General features: G+C 35.6%; 2 pseudogenes; one reads left to right on the top strand and one right to left on the bottom strand.

Annotated features, from left to right (window-relative positions):
• The window catches only part of LOC149204767 (pre-mRNA-splicing factor SYF2-like), an 87,975-nt pseudogene that overhangs the window by 43,472 nt on the left and 16,910 nt on the right, over nucleotides 1-27,593 (bottom strand).
• Nucleotides 9,660-17,826, top strand: LOC149204768 (glutathione S-transferase U15-like; annotated as a pseudogene).

Here is a 27,593-nt window from a genome sequence, read left to right as displayed (position 1 = left end):
CATCATTGCTCTTCAAACCATAATTTGGCCAGAAACCCATTAACTCTAATAATTTTGCAGATCGAATTTTATTGACCTAGGGTTTCGAGCAGGTTATTGCATGTTTAGAAACTTGGATATCTTGAAACAGAAAAGCCATCCATTCACGTTTTGTCTACTATTCTCTTTCATAGTGTTTGAATGACAGAAAAACTGAAGACTCTATGGAAGAGCTTGTTTATTGCATTACATAGCACATACATTTATATGAAACCCAGCTACAAAAGTTTTAGGAACGATCATTAACTTCTTATCTAATTCTGTCGACTATCGCCGACTCTTGCCGACTGACACCAACTACTCGCTGTCATACAATCGAGACAAATGGCTCGTGATTATTATTCTAACACATCCCCTTAATCATGACCTATACTTTAACTTACTTGTTGGTTTAAGTTTCAGCTAGGCTTACAACAAAACATTTTATTATTGTCTTCTTGCTAAAGGGTCCATGCTTGTTCATTTGCTAGTGCAGTTTCATCTTTTCCTTTCTCTCTTTCCTTATGAGCTCCTTCAACTTTTCTTTTCTTATGTACTTAACATTAGCAACCTCTTCCAGATTGGGATGCAAGGCAAGATCCCAAACAAGATAATCTAATTCATGCTCTCCCCACTTTCTACTAGGAGCCACCAAAATGCACTCATCTTCGATCATGAGCAGCCTCTGAACAACATCCATGGTAGTATCCTCCACTGTCGCAACCATATTAGAAGCGGATCCAATCACATTACTAGCAATTGGGTTCAGGGACAAGCAAGTTTTGCTCTCATGTGGAATGGACTCTAGCTTTGGATATTTATGGTCATTAATAAAATCATTCTATTGATCTAATAATTCTTGTGACTCAAAGATACTACCTGAATAAAAAATATTACCAGGACCACAAATACTTCCAAATGAGCTCTCTAAAAATGCATCATCAAAAATATTAGTATCCAACATTATCCCACTCATTGTACTCCAATCAGACCAATGACCTTCTACTGGGCTCTCGTGGTTGCCACACCCTGTGTCACACATGGTTATCACTAATAGCACTCTCTATGGATTGAAAAATGAATTCAATTGGCCTTTAATTGGCCTTCCACACTCAATAATAGTCCACACACTTAGATTAACAGGGTCTTCACACAGATCTCCAACTCAATCTCCAGAGTCGGCTCTCTACTCAGCCTTAAACATAGATTTTCTCAACAACCATTGTTTCATGCTTGACACTCACCTTTAGGCAACCTCGTTTACCATTGGAGTACACAAAAACAACTCCTGCTGACGGGCTTAGTTCACACAACAACGATGACAAGAACCAAATAATATACTTGTTTTCACATTGACTTAATCATAACACACTAGTCCAACGCGGCCATTTCTCATATGACAACAACTCTTAAACACAGTTTCTTAAACACGCTAGCTTAATAGATCCACGCTACAGTGCCAAGCTCTTCCATGGCGCAGACTCCTCCAACATATGACGACAACCGAACCACCACCAATTACCATGACACCATCAGCGACAACAGTGGCAACAACTCTTTCACTTCCTTAGGCTTGGGCCTGCACCAAGCCTCTTCCCAGCAACTCTTCATCGCTTCACAGGTTCTTATAGTCAGCTACCAACTTCTCTGCACAGGTCAAACACAACTTCCCAACCACATTGACCGTTACATAGACCAACAACAAAATGGGTCATTAAATTCCCTTCGCTCCAACGAATTTCACGCAACATACAAACTATCTACCACTACTCACCTCAGCTCATGTCACCACTAGCCTTTGCACCAAATCCACAATTGGTTCCACAATAGGCACTATAGACAAAAGTGACTCAACAAAAGGCTCACTACGCCCCTTATAAACCAGACCTCTGGTAACACACAACAACGTTGAACACCACTACACCACTATGTCCACTCCTCACAGAGGTTAGATTCACCGCTCACCACACTTCGACGACTCCTCCACGACTACCACATGATCGCAACTCCACGTCACTAAAGAATTGGGTGTTTTGTCGTAGTTTATCAAAGCTGTTTAGAAGGCTACCGATACCATTTTAATAGATCCAGAGAAAATTCCATTTTTGAGGACATGGATGAATCAATTTTGTAAATATGATGTAGTGAAAGTAGTGATGCCAGATCCGGAGCAATTTATATCCATTAGGAGAGCTATGATTTCACAGCCTACCATTGATTAGGGAAAATGATGCCTTATAAACTAAGGACACAAATAAATCATAAACCTTTATTACATTCCAGGCATTTCCTTCCTTTCATTCTGAGGATGAGGAAAATTAAAAATTTATAGATGAGGAGAGAAGATCTAGAATTCTTTCCATGTGAAATTCATGACTGCACAATGATTTCTAGAAAATCAATGGGTGGTGGTGTTTGGTCTGTTTCGGTCAACGATAGTTGGTGATAGTTAGCATCTTTATTGCGGATTCACATCTAACATTCCCCCACTTGAAGCCCAATGAATAATTCTGAATCAAGTCAAACCAAGTCCTACCATGCCTCTACATAACTCGTGTTTATTTCTTAGTAGAATCTGAGTGAGTATATTAGTAGGGCTCTTATTTGTATGGATAGTTTCCAAGGATAACTTTCCTTCCTCCAGCACATATCGAATCAAATGGTACCCTAAGTCAATGTGTTTGGACTTTGAGTGAAATGCTGGATTTTTCACCAAGTGAATGGCACTCTGAATATCACAATATAGCACATACTTTCCCTGCTTTATTCCTATCTCTCCTAGGAATCACTACATCCAAAACATCTCTTTACAATCCTCTGTTACATATATGTACTTGGCCTGTAGTGGAATTTCTAGTGTCCATATCTCCAACCATATATACATTTTTAAATCATTCAAGCACAATCTCATTATGAACAAAATCTAATCAGTAATGACTAGTGCCCTTAAGATACCTCAAAATCCATTTTACTGCTTGCCAATGTTTTTTTCTTGAATTGATAAGAAACCTGCTCACTACTTCCACTGAATATGAATTTTTGGGTCGTGAACGTACCATGGCTAATCCAAGGGATCAAAAAAGTGCTCAAAATTAAAAGTGTTCAAAAGTGCTTGAAACCTATGCCAAAGCGTATATTTCCACAACCTAAATCCAATGCAACTAGAATTTCTCAAAATTGATATCGTATTCTCTCGATATCATGTTTTGATCATTTTTCCAAACAAGTAAAACTTTACAGGTTGGATTCAGGATTGTTGACTAGGCAGTCCATACTCTCACTGGGAACTGTACCCTCATCTATTTGTTGATAGAAAATAGTCTTTTGGAGGTCCTAAAGGTTCCAGTGGGGAGGAGTGATCCAAGGGATCAATAAACTGCTCAAAATTTAAAGTGTTCAAAAGTTCTCAAAATGTATTCCAAAGCATAGATATCGATGACCTGAATCCATCACAACTTGAATCTCTCAAAATTGATATCATATTCTCCCGATATCATGTTCTGATCATTTTCCTAAACACGTAAAAACTTTGTAGGTTGGATGCAGAACCGCTGACAAGGAAATCCGTATACTCATTGGGCAGGGTGACTGGGAAAGCTGATTGTACCTCATGGGCCAATGGTAGGCTGCCAAGTGGCCTCACGTGATTGGTTGATTTTTTTGGCACATTTGATTGGTGGTTGAAGTTTTTATGTGGACCAATTGTGGGATGCCACATGGCCTAGTCATAGGCTACCACGTCGCACCCCAACACAATGAAACATTTGGCACGAGTCAGCCGAAGGCTCGCCAAGGTTCAAACACCAGATTAGTGAACAAGAAATACAATGGCCTACCACAGTTCCTATGGTGTTACTTATTAAACCATAGCACCAAATTTTTATTTATGTTTACCGCAATTTGAAGTTTGGGGAAGGGGTCAGGCCTATGCCTTGGCCCCTAGTCACATTACTACCCACGAGACCATAGGAATAAAGGAGTTAATGGCTCGGTCTTAGCCCCAACCAAAGGTTCTGGAATCCACAACGTGTTACCACCAGACTACAACAGGAGCACTAACAATTGCAGAGGGGATTGGAGGTTAAGCTCACAATCTAGGCATTACACCACACGACCAACAATAGATTGCAGCGGAGAGCTTGGCGAGACGGGTGCTAAGAATGGGGGCTAGCCCCAAGTCATATGGTGCATGGAACATAATTTCGACAAACTGAGAGAGCATGTCAACGGGGAAAGTGGTTAGCCCCAGCCGCCGGGCGCCTGGCCCTATGGGCCCAAATTTTCCACCGAGAGGCCTTATTGGGAACTTAAAATAGGAAACAAATTACATACGAACTGGCGTGAATCTCGATGAAACCATGTGAAATTGATTCTTGGCGAGCCGTGGAATTGCAGAATTCATAGAACAGTTAGAAGAGCGGTGCAATTTGTAGAGTAGTTAACAGAAAAACTTCTCTAGAGCATAACTTCTTCAAGTTTTGGTCAAATTGAGCCCAACAAGAGCCGAGATGGGGAGTTTTGACTATTATGAAGCCATTGGAGACATAATTTTTACATTATGAGCATTGAAAATCCATGTAATCACAAATTTGAGCACTTAATGAAATAGGCCCAACATTGGAAGATGGACCAAGAGATGTAGCCCAGGAGAGGGGTGGACTCCTTTATAATTTTGATGTCTTGTGTTTATGATATAGTATATTTGTCTATGTTTTTATGATATTAACAAAATTTTAAAATAATTATTTTATGTACTTTTGTAAAGTGATCCATTCCCTAAAAGACATAAAATTTTACTTGCAAATTTTCTCATCATCTTCAAGTTTGTATAACAGATCAATGGCATACATCAAGTTTCCAACTCTTGAAGAACAAGGAATCTTACTCATTTCTTCCTTCTCCTTTTCATCACTAGGACATAACTTATCACTCAGCTTGAAGTGAGTTACAAGGGGTGTAACAATTGGCTTGGCATCCTTCATATTAAACCTATCAGTCACCTTCTTGATATATTTTTCTTGTGACATCCAAAACCTTTTTTTTTTCTCTCAAGCATAATCCTCATGCCCAATATTTTTTGTGTTGGACCCAAATCCTTCATTGGAAATTTTCTTTCCAAATATTTCTTTAACCTATTGATCATATTCTTATCATGCCCAACAATCAACATGTCATCCACATATAAGAATAATACTATACACTTTCCTTGATCATACCTCTAATATAGACACAGTGGTCAAATTCCAAGTTCCAACCTGTGAAAATCATGTTTCAACATAAATGAATCAAATTTGTTATACCATTTCTGACATGCCCATTTCAACACATAGAGGCTCTTCTTTAACCTAAAAACTAGGTCTTCTTTTCCTTTTTCTATGAAGCCTTCTGGCTGCTCCATATAAATTTCTTCCTTCAATTGACCATGAAGGAAAGAAATTTTTACATCTAACTGTTAACATTCTAAGTCTAAAGAAACAAAAAGACCAAGAATGACTCTAATGGATGAAATTTTGACAATAGGTGAGAAAATGTTAGCGAAGTCAATACCTTCTTTTTGGGGAAATCCTTTCACCACCAGCCTTGCTTTATACCTCTCCTTATTTCTCTCACCTTCATGCTTAACCTTGTATACCAATTTGTTTTGTAATCCTTTCTACCCTTTGGGAGCTTTACCACCTCCCAAGTTTTATTTTCCAGTAAAGTGTTCATTTCTTCCTCCATTCCTTTCTTTCATTCTTTACTATTCTCAACTTTACAAGCCTCTTGAAAACAATTAGGCTCACCTTCATTATTTAATAAAATACACTTTGAAGGAGGATATATTTGTGAAGGCCTATGAGGCCTAGCAGATCTATGAAGAAAATGTGGTAGTGATTTATGAGATTGAGTCTCATGTAGAGGTTCTTGTAAGATTCCTTCTTCTTGGTGTTCATCAATTTCCACTTGTTGCCTTTCCTTCTCTTGAATTTTCTGTCCATTTTCTTGCATTGGTGGGATGTTTTCATGCTTCTCTTAAAACTTGTCAATAACTTTGTTGATCTCCAAATCACCTACATAACTATTAAACATTTATGACTCATTAAATATGACTTCCCTACTTCTAATAAATTTATGTTTGGCTGGATCCCATAGAGGATAACCAAATTCGTCATTTGCATATCCGAGAAAAAATGCATTTCATAGATTTATCATCTAGCTTATTTATATTTTCTTTGGAAAATGTACAAATTCTTCACATTCAAATCTTTTCAAATGAGAATAATTCAACTTCTTACTAGTCCAAACTTCTCCAGGGATGTCACCATCCAAGGCTGTAGTATGAGATCGATTTATAAGATAACAAGTTGTTCTTACTAGTTCCCAAAAATGCTTCTCCAAACCAGAATTTGACAACATACTCATTACTTTCTCCACAAGGGTGTGATTCATTTTTTCTGCAACACCATTCTGTTGAGGAGTACCAGGCATGATCTTCTCATGCTTTATACGAAACTTATTATAATATTCCTTGAATTCATTTGAGAAATATTATCCACCATTATCTGTTCTTAGATACTTGAGAAATTTGTTAGTCTCTCTTTCAATAGCAATATTGAAATTTTGAAATATTTCAAACAATTCACTTTTACTTTTCATAAGGTGGGCCCAAACCTTCCTCGATGCATCATTTATAAATGTTACAAAATATGATGCTCCTCCTAATGACTTAATGTTAACAGGCCCAAACACATATGAGTGTATCAATTCTAACCAATTTTTCTTTTTGTCATGGCCACCTCTAAGGAATGAAACTATTCTTTGTCTACCATATATAGAATGTTCACAAAGATCAAGATTATATGATTTCAAACCTTGTATTAAATGTTTACCAACAAGGATTTTTAAGCCCTTCTCGCTCATGTGACCCAATCGCTTATGCCACAGATCTACTGAATTTCCTTCTTTTGTGACAACAACCAAATCTAATTTTCCTATCATTGCCTTCAATGTATATAATGTTCCTTTCTTGGGTCCTCTAGCCACAACCAATGCTCCTTTGCTAATTTTCCAACCTCATTTTCCAAAGCTTATGGAATAGCCACATCATCCACCTGTCCCATATAGATCAAACTCATGCGCATTTTTGGTACATGCCTAACCTGTTTCAACAATATATATTGTCCATCCTTCAACTTGATCTGGACGTCTCCAACTCCAAGAATACTACAAAAATTATTGTTCCCTAAATGCATTCTACCAAAATCACCACGATTATATGCAATAAAACTATCCTTGAATGGGGTTACACGGTGAGATTCCCTAGAGTCAAGAATCCAATCAAAGCTATTACTAGATGTATATAAACATGCATATTCTACTGAAACAATAAATCATACATCACCATCTGTGACTACAACAGTTGTCTCACCTTCATTTGTGCTAGATGACTTGTGATTTGTATTGGCTGGTTTATGATCCTCTTGTCATTTCTTCTAGACTCAACATTATTTCTTCATGTGCCTGGGTTCACCATAATAAAAGAATATGAGTTGTCGCCCCTTGATTTAGATCAAACTCTCGATCTTGAATTCCCTTGTCAGTCTCAATAAATTCTCCTACCACAATCAACTAGAGTAAGAGCTTCTCCCTCGTTTTCACAAATTGACTTGTGTTGCAGCTCCTCATTCATTAAAATACAACTAACATCATCAAACTTCAGGGTTTCTATAGGCGCTAAACTTCTCAAAGCTACAATTACATTTTCCCAGTTATTTGGCATAAAACACATTAACAAAATAGCTCTAATTTCATCATCTAGAATTATTTTAATAGAAGAAAGTTGACTAGTAATAATATTGAAATCATTCAAGTGCTCCACAATTGAAGCACCCTCCTTTACATTGAGATCATAAATATTCTTCATCAAGAACACTTTGTTTGATTTTGCGTTCTTCTCATATAGGTCATGGAGCTTTTTCCATAATCCTTCTGTTGTATTTTCTCCAAACACATTGAAATACACATTATTTGCCAGATATTGGCGGATTGTCACAATCACCTTTCTATCTAGCTTATTCCATTCTTCATCCATCATCAATAAGGGTTTCTTTTCCATACCCTCAAACCACAAATACTGATCTTTTAAAATCAGTATATGATCCGTTTGTGATTTCCATAGGAAAAAATTAGCCCTGCTCAACTTCTCCATGTCAATTAATGTCATTATCTCTATAATAAAATTCACACCCCCAAAATAAAAACTCCACTTACAAAATAATACTTTAATAATTTGTCCTTACCAATTTTTAAATAAAGAACCAAAAAATTAATCTCCTTGAAAAAAATTCATCTAACAAAAGATGACATTTCCCCTTTTTTGGCTTATTAATGTGTCCAAACTTAACAAAACTGAACATAATTATAAAACATATATTATTATATATGTTTCATAATAATTATAAAACATATATAATATTTAATTATAAAACTTATAGAATTCTATGCATATGAAATTCATGACTGCACAGTGACTTCTAGAAAATTAATGAGTCGTGGATTTTGGTCACATCTAACAATACATAGTCTTTGTCTTCTTATTAGTCTCTGCCTTCGGCAGCGCAGGGACTGTTGTGATTGATGAGCCTTTATTGAGCATTAAATTTCTTTAACTAACCATTACATTCATTGTTTAACGAATGCTTCAACCAAAATATTTGATCAAACAATTTGTTATGCAAAGCTTTAACTTTGGACCTCTTATTGTAAGCAAAAGATGATGATTTTATTAAAACTTAGGATAATCGAGTCAAATTTCACTTGAATATTGATTTAATGCTAGCATGTACTTAACATTACTTGGGAATTATATCACTTCCTTAGAAATTCAACATATAATTTGAAATTTGAAATTTTTAACATTGTTCTCAACAACTTCACAATATCTTCTTCTCCATATTTGGCATCTAGTCCTAATGGTCTACCTCCACCCATCATGAGACAAATCCAGCTTGCGCCCACTTCTCCATATTTGGCATCTAGTCCTAATGGTCTACCTCGACCCACCATGATATAAATCCAGCTTGGGCCCACAATCCTACTATTTAAAATGCAATCCCTGCTTCTCTCCATTTTCCTAAATTGTATTTTCTCTATCCTCGGCTACATTTTAGATCGTCAATCAGACAATCTTACATAAGTTCAACCTAAACTCCTCTTCATCTCATTTACCCACTCATAGCATGGTCTTCTACGACGTGGCATAAAGCCAAACATTGTCTCGTACTTCAAAGATCCCTGTTTCGTTTAGTTTCACCTGCTTCCTGGGTCATTGATCTCCCTTTAATCGGATGTGCCTTGGGGTTTTGACATAACCTCGCATTAACCTATGAGACAATACTACCAATAGTAGGCAACCTAATCTGACCCAGAAATCAAAGGAAAAACTCAAGTAAAAAGGATAAAACCGGATTCAAAATTGCTAGATAATCAAGCTAGCAACTTCATTAGAAAATTGTTTTTAGACGATAAAGTGAAATCATGCATTACGTCTGCGGTCTCTACTTTTAACTTTGATGGGATGTAAGGTCACGAAACAGCTAGTTTTCGTGCAAGGTCGGGACTCTTCTTGGAGCGATACATAGTAGTCGGGGGGAATTAGCAATAGCATATCCGAGATGGAAGAGGAAGACACATAAAACTCCAAATATATTTTCAGAGAAATGGCAACGGAGGGGGAAAAGGGGCAGGTAAAGCTGCTAGGTGTGACTCTGAGTCCCTTGGCGGTGCGGGTATGCATTGCTCTGGCTCTTAAAGGTATCGATTACGAGTTCATCCAAGAGCATTTCATGCACCCTAAGAGCGAGCTGCTGCTGAAATCAAACCCTGTTCACAAGAAAGTTCCAGTTCTTATCCACAATGGAAAGCCTATTTGTGAATCCATGATTATTGTGCAATACATAGAGGAGGCATGGGGAAATAAGGGACCAAATCTTATGCCCAAGGATCCATATGAGCGAGCCATTGCTCGCTTTTGGGCTGCCTTTGTAGACGATAAGGTAATTTATTTCATTCATTAGTAATCGCCTGAATTCATATCTCACCGACCCTTCCCTTGTCTGGAATTTGTGTCTTCGAAAGTTCCAATTATGTTTTTTCTATTCCGTAACCAATATACTCATGGTTTCAATGTGTGCGTTCAGCTCTTCCCATCTATGCAAGCAGCTCTCTTTGGCCAAGGCGGGCAGCTACAGAAAGCAGTGGAAGAGACCGTTACCAACTTTCTTTTGATAGAGGAAGCTCAATCACCTTTTTCATCAATTTACCGTGACTTTCTAGATATATTCGACTTTGGGGATGTACGGAATCTGAAAAATTAATTTTAAAGCTCGGTTGGATTTGAAATAATTTGTATATATATGATAATTATTATTATGTTAGAATGGAAGGGGATGCAGGACATATGAAATATTAACTTTGATGTTTGATTGATTTTATTATTATTATTTGGGAGATATAAGATAATTAAAAATTATTATTATGTTTGAATGGATGAAATATTAACCCTAAAGTTTGATTGGATTTTATTATTTTTTTTTTAAATAATAATAATAAAATATTATTATGTTTGAATCTAACTGGGGAATATGAAATATTAATTTTAAAGTTTGATTGGATCTTATTATTATTTTTTTGAGGGGATATAAGATAATTAAAAATTATTATGATGTTTGAATGGAACGAGATGTAAGAAATATGAAATATTAATTTTATATTTTGATTGGATTTTATTAATTTTTTGGGATATATAAGATAATTTTTAATGTGTATCGTTTTTATAATTGTTATTATGTTTTAACAGAAAGTTTTATTTTTCTGGCATATTTTTTTATAATGATTATGATTTAAATTATAATTTAAGGTAATAATGATTATTATTATCTTAAATAAGAAGTTTACTATAGTTGTTTTGAGTCTCTTCAAATATATATATGATTTTTAAGTTAAAGAAAAAAGTAAGGAGAAGTTAGAATTTTATTAAAAGATATCTTGATTATGATGTGATATTATGATGAAGATGATGATGGTTAACATTCACTGAGACCAAACTTTGGCCTATCGGACCTAAAGAAACGAATTATTTATTTTGATTTAAGATTTTATTCCCATGCTCAAAAAGCTTGGAGAGAAGTCTCCCGAGCTCACTGTAATTTTGACAACGTAAAAGGCTAGGAAGGTCAGTGTTGCAACAAATATTTTGAAACCGAGATTTATGTGGTTGTACGCAGGGCACTCTAAGAGGAAGTTGTTAGACCAGAGCATACATAACACTAAGAGGAAGTTGTTAGACCAGAGCATACGTAACACACAGCGGATTCATACTCAGAGACTTAGACGGCAATAGCAAAGAATAATTCATAGAGATAGACAAATGGAGAAACAACAAGATTACTTAGTCAAAAACAGCGGAATGGATAAAACAATCACTGGAGAACAGAAATCACTTTGCATTACATGACAGGCTTGGGCCTTGGCTTGCTTTCCTTGGCCAAAGAAATTACAAATTTATAGAGGCAGAAGAAGGATCCAGAATCTTGTGTGATTCAGATGGAGATCTGGAATGATCTAGAAACCACTCATGGTGTAGGAGGATCTAGAATCTTGCATGTGATTCTAGAAACTAATGGCAGTGTAGAAAGATCTAGAATCTTGGAGATCTATAAAGATATGATCTAGAATCCTCCGTGAATTTAGCTTCACACTTAACATAAGTGATTTTCATCCTTCTCACATAAATGGCAGAACCTTTCCATCCATGGTGTTTTAGGAACTGCCCAAAGACCCGTTTCAATATGGTAAAGGCTACAATATTTTTATGGGCCATAAATAAACATGTAGAAGAAAAGCTATGTGTTGTATGTAAAATGTTTGATGAATTTTCTAAAGGAAAAAAATTGAGAAAAATGTTTGAACTAAAAAATTGTAATGATGAAAAATAGTCAAATATAGCTAGATTCAGTGGTAGACTTATAGAAGCATGGGTGTTTAAAATATGTAGCTATATTTGGTATTATTGAGCCAAATTATGAAATTGTAGAGTTGATAATTGAACAAATTGGTAAAATTTTGTGAAAATCCTCAAATTTTGAGGAAAATATAAAGCTTAATTGGTTAAAAAATGTTAAACCTATGAATTATGTATTTTAGAAGATAAACCTATGAATTTCATAGTGAATAAATTTTTTTGGAATATTAGCACTTAGCACTTTTTCTAGAGATTAAGATGCCTTATTGGTATTTTGGCCAAATTTAAATGTGTGTAAAATGGAGATGTTGAAACATGGAAATCCACCATTTGGGCCACTTTTTAAATTAAAGGAAGAAAAGTTACTCACATTAATAAAAAATTTACCTCCTATCAATGTCACAACATTCATTACACGAATGAAATTTACCTCATTCGTTAGTAATCACTTGTATTCAAGTCTCATCGACCCTTTCCTTGTTTTGTATTTGTGTTTTCGAAAGTAAATTCAAATTATGTTTTTTCTATTCCGTGACCAATATGGTTTGAATGTGCGCGCTCAGCTCTTTCCATCTGTGCAAGCAACTTTCTTTGGCCAAGGTGAGCAGCTACAGAAAGCAGTGGAAGATACCATTACAAATTTTATTTTGATAGAGGAATCTCTACGAGCCAACTACTATTCGCAGGAAAACCGCATTTTGGGGCGATGAGATTGGCTTGATTGACATCGCATTAGGTGGTTTGTCGGTGTCTGTCAAAGGCGTTAGGTTGATTTCCCGAATATTTCCGAATAAGATGTATATTATTTCGGTTAAGTAATTGACTGATTAATACAATTACGAACAAAATCATATTCAAAAATATTGAAAATAAATGTTGAAATTTATAAGATTTATTTCAAACTTTGAATATAAAATTTAAAGTACAAGAATTCTCCACCTTATAGCGTTCGTTGCCTTGCCACATTATTACCAAGTCGAACCCTAAGCATAGTGGTGACCTCTACCACTAGATCTACCGCCACCATACTTACTTCCATGGTCTGCATAAATGTTTACCCAGTGATTCATTGCTTTGTAGACGCGTCTATATCCATCTGCTTCTTATATTCAAACCCGAATGAAAACCAAACATTGATTTAGAATGTAATAGAAGCCAGAATGAAATGCAATTATTTTTGTGAAAGGATCCAAAACTCGCGAGAATAAACTTATATGACCTTGTTGCATTTTGAAAACAATATGGAATGTAAAAGGCCCCCTGTCTCATTTTGAAAACAATTCGGAATGTGAAAGATATTCAACACAATTTCTGGGCTTCAAATTGTGGTTGGTTCAATGTCTTGTGTCATTGTCAATCATAAGATTCGGCAAAATGTCACCTTTAGCGCTTTATCAAGTTCTTCGTGGATTTCTGGATATATTTAACTTTATAGAGGTAGGGAATGTGAAATATTAATTTTACAGTTTGGTTGGATTTCATTAAAACTATTCTGGATATATAACATAATTTTTAATGTGCATCGTTTTTATAATTATTAATACGCATGTTTTCTTATAATGATTTAAACTCTAATTTAAGGTTTTCTATTATTACATTGGGAAATGGTGATCATAATAATAAGTATAGAGTTTTAAAGTTATTGTTTTAGAGGCGCTTTATAATTTAGTATAAGGTAGATGTCAAGCACTCTATAACCTAATATAAGGTAGATATTAGTATAAGGTAGATGTCAAGTGCTCTACAATCTAATATAAGGTAGATAGCAAGCCTAAATATTTAACATTTAATATTTAACAAATTTAATTTAATGTTAATGTCTATCCAACCTAATATAAGGTAGATATCAAGCCTAAACGTTTAACATTTAATATTTAACAAATTTAATCTAATCTCAATGTCTATCTAGTATAGAGGTATAAACATTTAACATTTATATCTCAATTAAAAAAAATATTTAAATGAATTAAAAAATGTTAAAAGTAATAAATAAAATCTTAAAAGTAATATAAAGGGAATTCATGTAAACATTTAAATGTTGGCTCAATTAATAATAAAAAGCTGAAGTTAAAGTCAATTTGATATATTTTGATTTTTTTATTAGCTTGTGAATAGGCTTTGTGACTATACCATGGCTTATCAATACCACATGACCAAAAACCATAACTTTTTTCACAATCAAAATATTTTTTCACAATATGACATGATTCTTAACCTTGGATATTCACCCCCACTTTACTATGAAGATTATTAACATGTAAATAGGTTTTGTTACAATACCATGGGCCAATACCACAGCCTATCAATACTATCAATACTACATGCCAAAAAAAACGTAACTTATTTCATAATCAAAATATTTTATAAATATTTTGCTTTAACTTTCTTTTTTTTTTAATTAAATCTAAAAGAAAAAATGTTATCATTATTTTTGAGATATATGTAAACCCTCTATCCTTACAACTACTAAAAATATTCCCATAAAAATCAAATCAAGGTTTAAATAAAACTAAAAATGAGAATACTTTTATATATAAAGATGTGAAATATATATAATATAAATAATATTACCAAGAACCAGCATAGATTCATCTTAGCTAAAGATCCAAGATATGAGAAAAAAGAAATTGACTAACAATAATAGAGGAAATATAACACATGATTGTTTAAAGTTTTTTATTGTTGTATTTCATTTGGCGTGGTTGATCCAAAATATAGGTTTAATATTTGACAACCAATTGAGTTTTTTTAATTGAGATACTTTCTTAAACACAATATCATGGAATCAAATTTAAGAGAGGGAGGGAGGGAAGACGGGGAGAAGGGAGGAAGATAGTGATAAAGCAGGAGGGCGAAGAGAGAGAGAGAAAGAGAGAAAGTGATGGGGGGAGAGGGAGGCGGAGGTGGGAGAGATAGGGAAAGATAGGAAGGAAGACAAAGAGGGGAGAGAGAGAGAGAGAGAGAGAGAGAGAGAGAGAGATGGAGTTGGAGGGGGCCAGAGAGGGAGGAAAGAATAAAGAAATAGAGAGGTAAAGGTGGAGAAAGGGAGTGAGCAACAAGATAGAGATGGGAGAGAGTGAGGGAGAGAGGAGGGAGGGTAGAGAAGAGGAAAGGAGAAAGATAGGAAGAGAAGCAGAAGAGAGAGGAAGGGAGAGCGAGAGGGAGGGGGAGGGGGATGGGGAGGGAGGGATGAAGAAATACACAAAGGGAGAAAGGTGGAGAGAGGAGTGATAAGGGAGAGATGGAGAGAGAGTGAGGGAGAAAGGAGAGCACGAAGCAAGAGGGAGAGAAGGGCAAGAGATAGAGAGAGATGTGGAAGAGAGAGACAAAGAGAGATAGAGAAGAAGTGAGAGTGTATATGTTTGTGGGGTGAGATAGAGAGAGGGAATAAGAAAGATACAAATAGATACAAATAAAGATATTATATAGTATTATATAACCAACCTAGATATGTCTTAACCTTGAATATATAAAGTTTCGAGAGTGATCAAATCTCTCGAGGTTCAAACATTTCCTCAAGTTTTGCACTAAAAAAAGAGCTTTGCACCTCGAGAGATTTGATCCCTCTAAGGGATTGATAGATCTTGGGTTAAGATGGATCTAGGTTAGATTATTAGTTAAGTTTCTTACATATTAGAGTTGCCTTGAATGTATTATAATATATATATGATTTTTAAGTTAAAGAAAAGAGTAGGGAGAAGTAGAAATCTATAAGAAGGAAATAATATTATAAGTTCAAGTTAAGAATTATTGAATATTTCTAAATTATGAATGCTACCATGATTATATCTTTAAGCTACAAAGTGATGGGATGCATTTTTAAGGGAAAATGGGTCATGAATGTCATTTGTGTAAACTTACAGGAAAAGATGGGGATTGTATCATTTCATGATTGTTACTTTCCATGGGTTCGGTGTGAACTTGCAAAAGAAAACATAAATGTGTTTCCTATGAAATGTGTGAATCCTAAGTAGGATTCTATTTATAGTTCTCATTGGATTTATCTAGGTAACACTAGAGCCTTGAAGCGGGGATTGTGCGGGTAGGATTGCTTACTGTGTGATGCCTAGAGAGTGCTTGGAGAATCCCTTGACGTAATTGGAGTTCTTTATGCAACCACTTTGAGACTTCTTGATGGACCTATCTAGAGCCCTAGAAGGTGAGTGTGATAGCTTGAGGGATTGTGGAGTAGAGAAGAGGATACACTTCATTGGGTTGTGCGAGTTGAGCTAAATAAGAGAATATAGGTTGGAATTGTTATCAGAGTTTATTACATTGGCCTAGACAACTTAATATTCAATATTAGACATGGTTCAAGCAACATTTTCCTTGGTGGATTCATAATGTTATCTTGGGGTTGACTTTTTTTTTAGAGAGTTAGAGTAGTAGTGTCTATGACTGACTAGAATGTTTGGGGTCGGCAGCCGATTGGTGCTTTAATTAAAGATAATTGTTCTTTATTATACATGCTTTTACGTTTTTTATTTTGTATTTTTATATGTTGAAATTTCTGTTATAAATTTTTATCGTATCATATGTTGGGCATATTTTGTTTGGTATCAAAGTGGGTAGTTTAGAAGAATACCACCCACATTGAAAAAAATCAAAATTATAATGCGTATAAAGCAAAAATTTTAGTAACATGGCTCAAAATGGAGATGGGTATGTTATGATGTGATATCACAATGAAGGTTACAACACTTCGGTTCTACAGGCCATAAATAAACATGTAGACGAAAATTTATATGTTGCATGATATGAAGTATAAAAGCATGAATGTTTAAATATGTAGTTACATATTGGTATTATTGAGTCAAATTATGAAATTGTAGAGTTGATAATGGAAGAAATTGGGAAAATCCCTAATTTTTTAGTGAAATCTAAAGCTTAATTGGTTAAAAAATGTTAATATGATGGGTACACACATTGAGGTAATGATTATATGCTTGAACATGGTAAAGGAAGGTTGTAATTTAGGAGCTAAATCTATGAACTTCATGGTGAATGGAATTTTTTGGAAAATTATGGAGTATTGGTAAAATTGCAAATATTTGAGAATTGAGTATCCCATACTAGTGACATCAGTTATGATGTGAAGGTCAAGGGGAAAAGCTCATAGTGGTAGTGGTAGATAAGTGGATAAATTGTGGGACAATTTCTATAAGAAGGATCATTTTGAGATGAAAATACATTGTTAACTGTTGATTATTTCCCAACCTAAAATGAATGTGGAGTGTCCATCATGACCAATCTTACCATTGGATTTTTCAGAGATAAGGTATTTTGTTAAGGATCATGCAAATTCAATCCTAAAGTGGATCTATGTTTCAATCCCGCTCTTTAGATAAAGCCAAGCCATGGGGGCTTCACTTGGGGAGCAATACCATATCATGTGCATTCATATTGGGGGATATATATTGAGGAACAAAATGACATAATATGTTGAATATATAATAAGGGGTGAAGGGAATTTATAATAATGGGTATAAAAATGGAGTTCAAAGTTAAAGAAAAAATTTAAAGGGGTATAAAAAATGTTAATGAGTTTAGGGAGATTAAGATCGACTTGATTGACATCGCATTGGGTGGTTTTTTGGTGTTTATCAAAGGCACCGAGAAGGCTACCAATATCATTTTAATAGGTCCAGAAAAATGTCATTGTTGAACGCATGGATGGATCAATTGTGTAAATACGATGTAGTGAAAGATGTGATGCCAGATCCAACGAAATATATATATATATATATATATATATATATATATATATTAGGAGAGCCATGATGATTTCACCACCTACTGCTAATTAGGGAAAACCATGTCAGCCTTATAAACTGAGGACAAACAAAGAGAATATATTTAAGATGTGTGTTATTTGTAGTTTGTGTCTTTGTATTCAACTGGTCTTAAAGAATAGTTGTTTTATGTTAATTAGTATAAATAATGCTTTAGTGAATCTCATCATTACTATAGCTAGAATTCCTCCATTCAATGTACATTATTTATTTGCAACAAGGTTTTGATGAATCTCTCTGATACTATCACTAGAATTTCCCTGTTCAATATGCATTGATTACGAATTTAATAGAAAACATAATGAAATTCAAGTTTTTCTATAGAATCTAACAGTAACCAGAATGAAATGCAATTATTTTTTTTGGAGAGATCCTCTATAGCTGCTAAAACATGCCGCATCAAATCTAAAACTTGTAAGAATAAATTTATATCGGACCTTGTTTCATTTTGTAAACAATATGGAATCTGAAAGGAATCATGTCAAAGCTTCGAGTTGGAAAGTGACCAAGAGAGTAAGAAAAACGAGAACGCGTGTGCGAGCGCGCCCATGATGTGCGACAGGAATGTGGACGAGAGTGTTCGGTTAAAGGAGACTCAAGCGAGGGCGTTTGATTAAAGGTGACTTGGGAAGAGGCATTCGGTTAAAAGAGTCAGGTGTTCAAATGTTTGGTTAAAGGTGTATGTTGATGAGGGAGTTCGGTTAAAGGCATGCAGATGATGAGTTGGGTGACCGGTGGGAGCGATGGGAAATATGGGCAACTAGGTAGTGTGACGGGCAGGTGCATGTGGATGGGTGAGAAGCCCACTCAACCGCTTAAAGGTTGACCCACGACGAGTTTATATAATGAGTGGGCATGTGTTGAACGATGGACAGGTCAACTATGCAGCATGTGGGTAGGCCGAGCCATAGTTGAATGAAAAGACATGATTGTTCATCAAAGTATGAGTTGGAAGCGTATATATTGGAGGCAAGTGACATTCATTTGGGCATCCATCGAACTCACACAAGTTCAGACATAGCGAACAAGTGCAAGCTAGGAAGGAGGCGAACCATGCAAAAAGGGAGAGTAGGGCTCGCTTAAAAATGAGCCACAAGACTATGTATTGCAGGGAGGAAAAATCGGGGTTCCCACAAGCAAGTCAGGTCAATGTTAAACGATGGAAATGTTGGGTGAGTCTTGCACGATGGGTTAGAGAGACCGCAATTCGGAAGAACCGACATGACCACACATTGTCGCGGGTAGTGCAGAACACACTATGGGTGGAGGGAACCACATGACTGAGTTGTGGGTAAAGTGATATGACTGTTGGATCTGTCGGTAGAGATAGGTGTGGTAACCATAAGGCGTTTCATGACCGTAGTGCAACTACTAGGGTACAGACCGTTATGTGGTGAACGAAGGGATGCGGGCCGCTATAAGTGACACAGTGGGAAGGATGCTACAAGTGAACAATGGGACGTGGGCCATGTTGAAGTGAATGGCAATCGTGGGCCAAAGATGCATGTAGGTAGTGTTTAGGCAGAACGTGTAGGGGCTGCACAAAATTGTAAAAAATTCTATTTTTAAATATAATTGAAGAATTTGAATAAGTGTTGGGCAGACTCGTTTGGGAGTTTCCACTCCCATTTTATATGTGTGTACATTGTTTGTACTGTCATTGTTGATGATTTATTTCCTTTGCATATGATGACAAATGATGGAAGATAATAGAAGTAATTCCATTGCATTATAAAACTTAAAAGGGAAATTGAGTAAATGTGAAGGTTAGACGTAGTTGATAAGCTCAAGTAGTGGGAAATAAAAGATTTAGGTGGTGTCGTACCGTGCTCACAAGTGGAATTTAATCACTACTAGAGTGAGGTCATGACAGATGGTATGAGAGCTTGGTTCAAGCAGGTGGATCAAGCTTATTTGAAGAATTATTTGGGTCGCAATGTGACACAAAACAAGTTTAGTAGGGGAAAACTTGGGCTAAGATTAACAAAGGAGAAGTTTATAGCCTTGAGATGTTCTCAAAGGAAACTAATGGAAGGTGTTGAAGAGGAACTGATGATAGGTGAATCTAGCATGAATGTTGAGGCAGTTTTCATGGACAAGGTATTAAATCGTATGGATGAAATGACTTCAAAGATGGATGCATTGGAAGCTAAGAATGTTGAACTTAGAGAAAACTTCACGAAGCAGGAAGAGGACCATGGCAACATCAAGGTGCGATACGAGTATCTTGAGTAGTAATATGGACAAACTGTGAATGAATTAAAGGACTTTGAAGCTACAAAGGATCAAGGATTAGAAGAGATCATGAAGTTGTGGAAGAGTCTTGATGAGGCTCTTAATGAGATTGCAATTTTGAAGAAAGAAGTTTGACATGGACCGATTGGAGGGACTGCCCATATCAAAATCAAGGAACCAAATTCTTATAATGGAGTGAGAAGCGTAAAGACACTTGGAAAATTTCTATGGGATATGGAGAAATATATTGAACGCTTGGGGCTTCCAAATGAAGATTCCACAATAAATGTTGTTTCTCAATTCCTTACTAAGGATGGCAAGATGTGGTGGAGAAGGAGAGTGGATCATATTTCTCATGGTGATGTTGAGGACATCTCTACATGGGAGGAAATTAAGGAAGCACTACAAACCCAATTTAGCCCAAATCAAAGATCAAAGACCAAGTATATCAAGAAAATAGGAATTCTGCAAGCTTATTAAAGAGAGTTCGTAGTGCTTCATGGTGGAGCTACCTATCATGGCAGAGAAAGATAAGGTCTTCAACTTCATCATTAGATTGAAAATTTGGGCACATAATGAGGTGAAGAGGAAGAAGATCAAAACACTTGAGCAGGAATTTTCTTCAGTTGATAGATTGGTAGACCACTATGATGAAGAGACTAAAGAGAAGAAAAACAAGTCCGACAAGCTGAAAGAGAAGTCTTCAAAGGAGGATAGTGCAAAAGTAGGTGGAAAACCAAAGGCCAAGAAACCTTTGAAATGTTGTTTGTGCAGAGAGGATCCCATGGTGAAGAATTGTCCTTCAAGCCCAACAGTGGCAGCTCTTGTAAAATACGAAGGAAAGAAGAAGGAAGAATTAAGAGTTGGGATGATGTAGATTTTGGGGGTCGAAGCAACTGTGGAGGCTATTTCGAAGAATAATACTGAGAGGAACACATTACAAAATGTTGAGATGAGGATTGGGCATGGCACAATACTCACCATGGTGGACAGTGGTTCAACCCACAACTTCATGAGATAGGAGGAAACAAGGAAAGTTGGGTTGAAATTCACTCCAACTCAAGCTCATCTCAAAGCATTGAAGTCTCCACCAGACCAAGTCATTGGTGTGGCAGAGGCAGTGAAGGTGAATATAGGTGAATGACATTGAAAAGTAGACTTCACAGTTGTTCGGATGGATGATTAGGAAGATGTTTTCGGCATGGAATTCATGAAGCAATATGAGGCTATGATTGTTCCACATTTGAGGAAGATGTACGTTTATGATGACAAGGAAGATGTACCCTTGAGTATCCATACCATGGCAACCACGATGGGCGCACATAAGATAAAAATGATGAGTGTGGATGAAATCAAGCGAGATGGAGAAATAAGTGAGAGATTTGACCACATGGAGACAAGAATCATGGAGTAGGGAGAATTCATTAAAACATTGTTTGATAGTGTTATGGTCGTAAGAAACAGACTAGAGGCAATGAAGGATTACAAGGATGCAAAGACAGGGACCTTACCACATGAAGACCGGGAGGCATACATGCAAATATTGGAGGAAGAAGATGTTGATACATGGATTGACATGTTGGAAGAAGACTAGGGTGGAAGGCCATCAACATTCCAAACTCCACCATAGTTCTAGAATGACATGGAGAATGGGCTCATTGTCACCTCCTCATGGCAATGAGATCCTTTGACATGATGATCCAACATTGGAGGCGAGATAGATGTGATTAATAGTAGGATGCGATGATAATCATGATGATGTAGGATGCATGAGTTCTTGGGGGGGAGATGCTATGGTTGGATTAGCTACCCAACTAGTCACCATCACAAGGGGATCCAACACATGAGATTATTGTAGAGTTACGACAGGATATGGACATGGAACGAGTCATGGGCAGAGCTATCTAGGATGCCGACATGGAGATGATTATCTTGGCGATGGAGTTTGCTAGGATGGTGTTGTGGTTGGTTCAATGTCTTGAGTCATCGTGAATCATAATATTTGGTAAAATGACACCTTTAGTGCTTTATCAAGTTCTTCGTGACTTTCTAGATATATTTTCATGAGAGGCACTCTACAACCCAGTATGGGGTAGATCTCACATAAACATGTAAATGTAAAAAATTTACATGTAATGTTTAACATTTAACATTTTTAATCTAATGTTCAGACCTATCTGAAAATCAATATAATTATTATTATGTATAAACATATTATAAATTTAAAATATAAAGAGGTTTACGAACACTCAAAAAGAGGTATGGAGATAAAAATATAAATAAACTCAAGGTATGGTAAATAAATAAAAATATAATTAAACTAGAGGTATGGTAAATAAATAAAACCTCTCTTTATATTTACTCCATAAACCTCTTATATTTAAGAAAACACAAAAAAGGGTTTTATTTAGGCGAAGGCTATGGGCCAAATACCATATTTATAAAAGAGGTATGGTAAATAAATAAATATAAAAGAAGTATAAAGAGGTATGGTAAAAAAATAAAAATGTATCAAATAGGATTATAAATCAACATCTAAACTCCTAGATCCAACCTAGATAAAAAAATACCATGGGCCAGATTATTATTAATACCATACAAAATAAACATTATTAACCCTAATATTAATATTAAAAGATTAATATTATTATTATCATTAAATATAATATTAATATTAATATATTATAATATTAATATTATTAAATTTAATAACTTTGGATTAATACAATATAAAATTTGTTATATTATAATATATATTAATATATCATGATATATATTAACTCTAGATATATATGGAAGGGAAGAACAAAGACATAGAGTGATATAGGTGGAGAGATAGGGGGAGTGACAAGGGAGAGATGGAGATAAACTGAAGGAGAGGGTAGAGGAGGAATGAGGAGAGAGAGAGGGAGAGAAGTGAGAGAGGTAGAGAAGGGTAAGAGAGGGAGAGGGAGAAACAAAGATGGAGGGGGGAGATAGAAAAGTGGAGAGGGAGGGAGATAGTGAGAGGGTTAGAGGGTAGAGAGAGAGAGAGAGAGAGAGATGGGGAAAGAGATAGGTAGGAGAGAAAGGGAGAGAGAGGAAGGACGAGAGAGAGGACTTGAGAGAGAGAGAGAGAGCGAGAGAGAGAGACGGGGGAAGAGAGAGGAGGTAGGAGAGAAAAGGAGAGAGAGGAAGGGCGAGAGAGAGGACTTTAGAGAGAGGAGGAGCGAGGGAGGGATAGAGAGATGGAGTTGGAGGGGGAGAGAGAAAGAAGAAGAAAGACATAGAGAGTAAGAAGTGGAGAGAGAGAGAAGAAGAAAGACATATAGAGTAAGAAGTGGATAGAGAGAGGGAGTGACAAGGGAGAGAGTGTGTGTGTGTATTTTTAGGGGTGAGATAAAGAGACAAAGAAGGAGATATGGAGTGAAGGATAGAGAATGAGAGAGGGAGGGATATAGTAACATAGTTGGAGAGAGAGATATAGAGAGAGAGAGAGGATTGGAAGGAAAAGAGATAGAGAGAGAGAGATGGGGGAAGAGAGAGGGAAGTAGGAGAGAAAGGGAGAGAAAGGAAGGATGGGAGATAGGACTTGAGAGAGAGGAGGAGAGTTATGGGCAAAGAGAGAGGATTGGAGGAAAAAGAGAAAGAGAGAGAGAGAGTGATGTGTGAGGATAAAGGGAGGTAGGAGAGAAAGGGAGAGAGAGGGAGGACAAGAGAGAGGACTTGTGAGAGAGGAGGAGAGAGGGGGCAAGAGAGGAGGAGAGATGGAGTTGGAAGGGGAGAGAGGGAGGGAAGAAAAAAGACATAGATAGTGAGAAGTGGAGAGAGGGGGGGAGTGGCAAGGGATAGATGCAGAGAGGGTGTGTATGTTTAGGGGTGAGATAAAGAGACAAAGAAGGAGAGATGGAGATAAAGAGAGAGAAGGAGAGAAAGAGGGATGTAGTAATAGAGTTGGAGGGTGAAGAGAGAGAGAGAGATAGGTGGGAGACAAAGGGAGAGAAAGGAGGGAAGAGAGAGGATATGAAAGAATGGAGAGAGGGAGGGAAAGAGAGATGAAGCTAGAGAGGGAGAGAGAAGGAGATAAGAATAAAAACATAAAGAGATAAAGGTGGAGAGAGAGAGACAGAGTGAGTGAAAAGGAAGATAGAGAGAGAGGGAGAGAGGACAACAGGAGGAAAGAGAGAGAAGTACGGGAGAGGGAGAGAAGAGGAAGAGAGAAAGAGAGTGGGATAGGAGGATGGAGGGATGGATATATAGATTAGAGAAAGAGCGTGTATGTTTTAAGGGTGATATTGAAAGACAAAGCGAGATAGAGATATTGATGGAAGGTGAAGAAAGGGAAGAAGAGAGAGATGGAGAGAGGGAGGGGGGGACAAAGAGATTGATAAATATGGTGTGAGTTGTGTGTTTGGGGGGGTGAGATAGAGAGACAAAGAAGGAGAGATGGAGGGAGATATACATATGGATGGAGGGGGGGGAGAGGGAAGAATATTTCTTTTACTATATGCATTGATTTAAATGTAGATGATGATTTCTAATAATATTTGATTGTTTGCACTAGATGCATCGATTTTAGTGTACATGTTGATTTCTAATGATATTTGATTGCCTGCACTAGATGCATTGATTTCAATGTAGATGATTTCTAATCCTATTTGATTGCTTGCACTAAATGCATAGATTTCAATGTAGATGGTGATTTCTAATCCTATTTGATTGCTTGCACTAGATGTATTGATTTATAATTATATTTGATTTATTTCACTAGATGCATTGATTTCAATGTAAATGATTTCTAACCCTGTTTGATTGCTTCCAGTAAATGCATTGAGTTCAATGTAGATGGTGATTTCTAATCCTATTTGATTGCTTGTACTAAATTTGCATTAATTTCAATGTTGTTGTTGGTTTCTAATCCTATTTGCATACTTGCACTAGATGCATTGATTTAAGTTTAGGTGTTGATTTCTAATCATATTTTATTTCTTGCATTAGATGCATTGATTTCAGTGTAGAAGTTGTTTTCTAATATTATTTGATTATTTGCATTAGGTGCATTGATTTCATTGTAGATATTGATTTATGATTTTATGTGATTGGATGTATGATGGTACATTAATTTTAAAATGAGTGGATTCAAAATTTGCATTGATTTAAGTGTAACCACAAAAAATTATTGGCAGTATACATTGATTTTTGTGTTATAGTAATTCCACTTATTAATATTTGGGAGAAAGAGAGACAAGGTATGATTTTTACTATGACAACTTGAGCTAAAGATTTAAATGGTTTCTGATTCCAATTGTCATTTTGATTTAATCGATATGAAAAGGTGAAAAATCTAACAAGGGTGACAATAAGAATGGTAGAAGAAAATAGTTTGAGATTGATCACAATGAAGACTATTTGTAATTGACTACATTCTTATTATTTATGTTTTCTGTCATTCAAGACTATTACATTGTCACTTTGCATTCAAAAATTTTATTTCATCATTTTTTATCATTAAAGTTATTAAGAATATTTATCATCTCAACAAACTGAGGTAACTAAGAAAATTTAAAATTAGAATGACCAGATTAATATCAGACATATTTAGCATATTGAAAATTATCGTATTAATATTAGATGTATTTACATATTATTGATAGAATTAATCATATCTTCAATAGATTTTCCTTGGCTGCACACGACTGAAACTAGCCTAGATCAAACTTAACTCTAGATCTATCAAGCATCGAGAAGTATTGCAATCAACAAAGAGGTTTACATCTTGAGATATTTGATCCCTCTCGGCACTTGATAGATCGAGTTAAGATAGATCTAATGCGGTTCACTTTAGGAATGTATAAAATGTAAAATATTAATTTTAAATTTGGTTGGATTTCATTAAAAATAATTCTAGATATTTAACACAATTTTCAATTATCATCATTTTTATAATTATTATTATGTTTTAATGAAAGGTTTTATCTTTTTGAATATGCATATTTTCGTAATATGATTATGATTTAAATTATAATTTAAGGTTGCCCATTACTACGTTTCGAAATGGTTATCATAATAATAAGTATGGAGCTTCGACGTCATTTAGTGTTGAAGTTTCTTGCATATTAGAGATGCCTTGAATGTCTTTATATATATATAATTTTTAATTTTATTACTTTTCATGGGAATTTTGATATTAGCTTGTAAAATCTAATCGTGTTTCTTATGAAACTTGTGAATTCTAGGTATGATTCTATGTATAGTTCTTATTGGATTTCTTTAGGGAACATTGGATCCTTGAAGCGGGGATTGTGTGGGTAGGATTTCTTAATGTTTGATACCTACAGAGCACTTGGAAAATCCATTAGTGTAATTGGAGTTCTTTAAGCCACCTCTTTGAAACTTCTTGATGGACCTATGTTAGAGCCCTCAAAGTTAAGTGTGATAGCTTGAGGGATTGTGGAGTAGAGAAGGGGATACACTTCGTTGGGTTGTGCGAGTTGAGAGAAATGAGAGAATATAGGTTGGAATTGTTATGAGAGTTTGTTACATTGGCCTAGACAACTTAATATTGACTATTAGACATAGTTGGTTCAAGTAGCCTTGGCCTTGGTGGAGTCATAGTGTTAGCTTGGTGGTGACTTTTTTTGAGAGAGTTAGAGTAGTAGTGTCTATAACTGGCTAGAATGTTTGGGGTATGTAGCCAATTGGTGCTTTCATTAAAGATAATTTTTCTTTATTATACATGCTTTTATGTTGTTTATTATGTGTTTTTACATGTTGAAATTTATATTATAAATGGATACTCATTCATTGCAAGTTGATAGGAATGCATAATTGTATCATATGTTGGGCATATTTTATTTGGTATCAAAGTGGGTAGTTGATAAAACATACAAACCATACTGAAAAATATCGAAATTATAATGTGTATAGAGAAAGAATTTTAGTAACATGGCTCAACATGGAGATGAGTATGTTATGATGTGATATCAGAGTGAAGGTTACAACACTTGGGGTCTACAAGCCATAAATAAACATCTAGAAGAAAAGATATATGTTGCATGCTATGAAGTATAAAAGAATGAATGTTTAAAATATTTAGCTACATATTATGAAACTGTAGAGTTGATAATGGAAGAAATTGGGAAAATCCCCAATTTTTTATTGAAATATAAAGTTTAATTGGTTCAAAATTGTTAATTTGATGGGTACATAGATTAAGGTAATGATTGTATTCTTGAACATGGTAAACGAAGGTCGTACTTTAAGATCTAATTCTATGAACTTCATGGTGGATGGAATTTTTTGGAAAACTATGTAGTATTGGAAAAATTACAAATATTTGAGAATTAAGTATTCCATACTAGTGACATTAGTTATGATGTGAAGGATCAAGGGGAAAATATCATAGTGGTAAGGGTAGACAAGTGGATAAATTGTGCGCAATATCTATAGGAAGGATCATTCTGAGATGAAAATACATTGTTAACCATTGAGTATTTCCCAACCTGAAATGAATGTGGATTGTCCATCATGGCCAATCTTACCATTGGATTTTTCAAAGATAAGTAATT

This window comes from Pinus tabuliformis, chromosome 1_2, assembly GCF_031772625.1.
Source record: "Pinus tabuliformis cultivar Carrire ecotype Pingquan chromosome 1_2, CPIR1, whole genome shotgun sequence".
In the NCBI taxonomy this organism is placed as follows: Eukaryota; Viridiplantae; Streptophyta; class Pinopsida; order Pinales; family Pinaceae; genus Pinus; species Pinus tabuliformis.
This window is presented reverse-complemented; position numbering and strand designations above follow the sequence as displayed.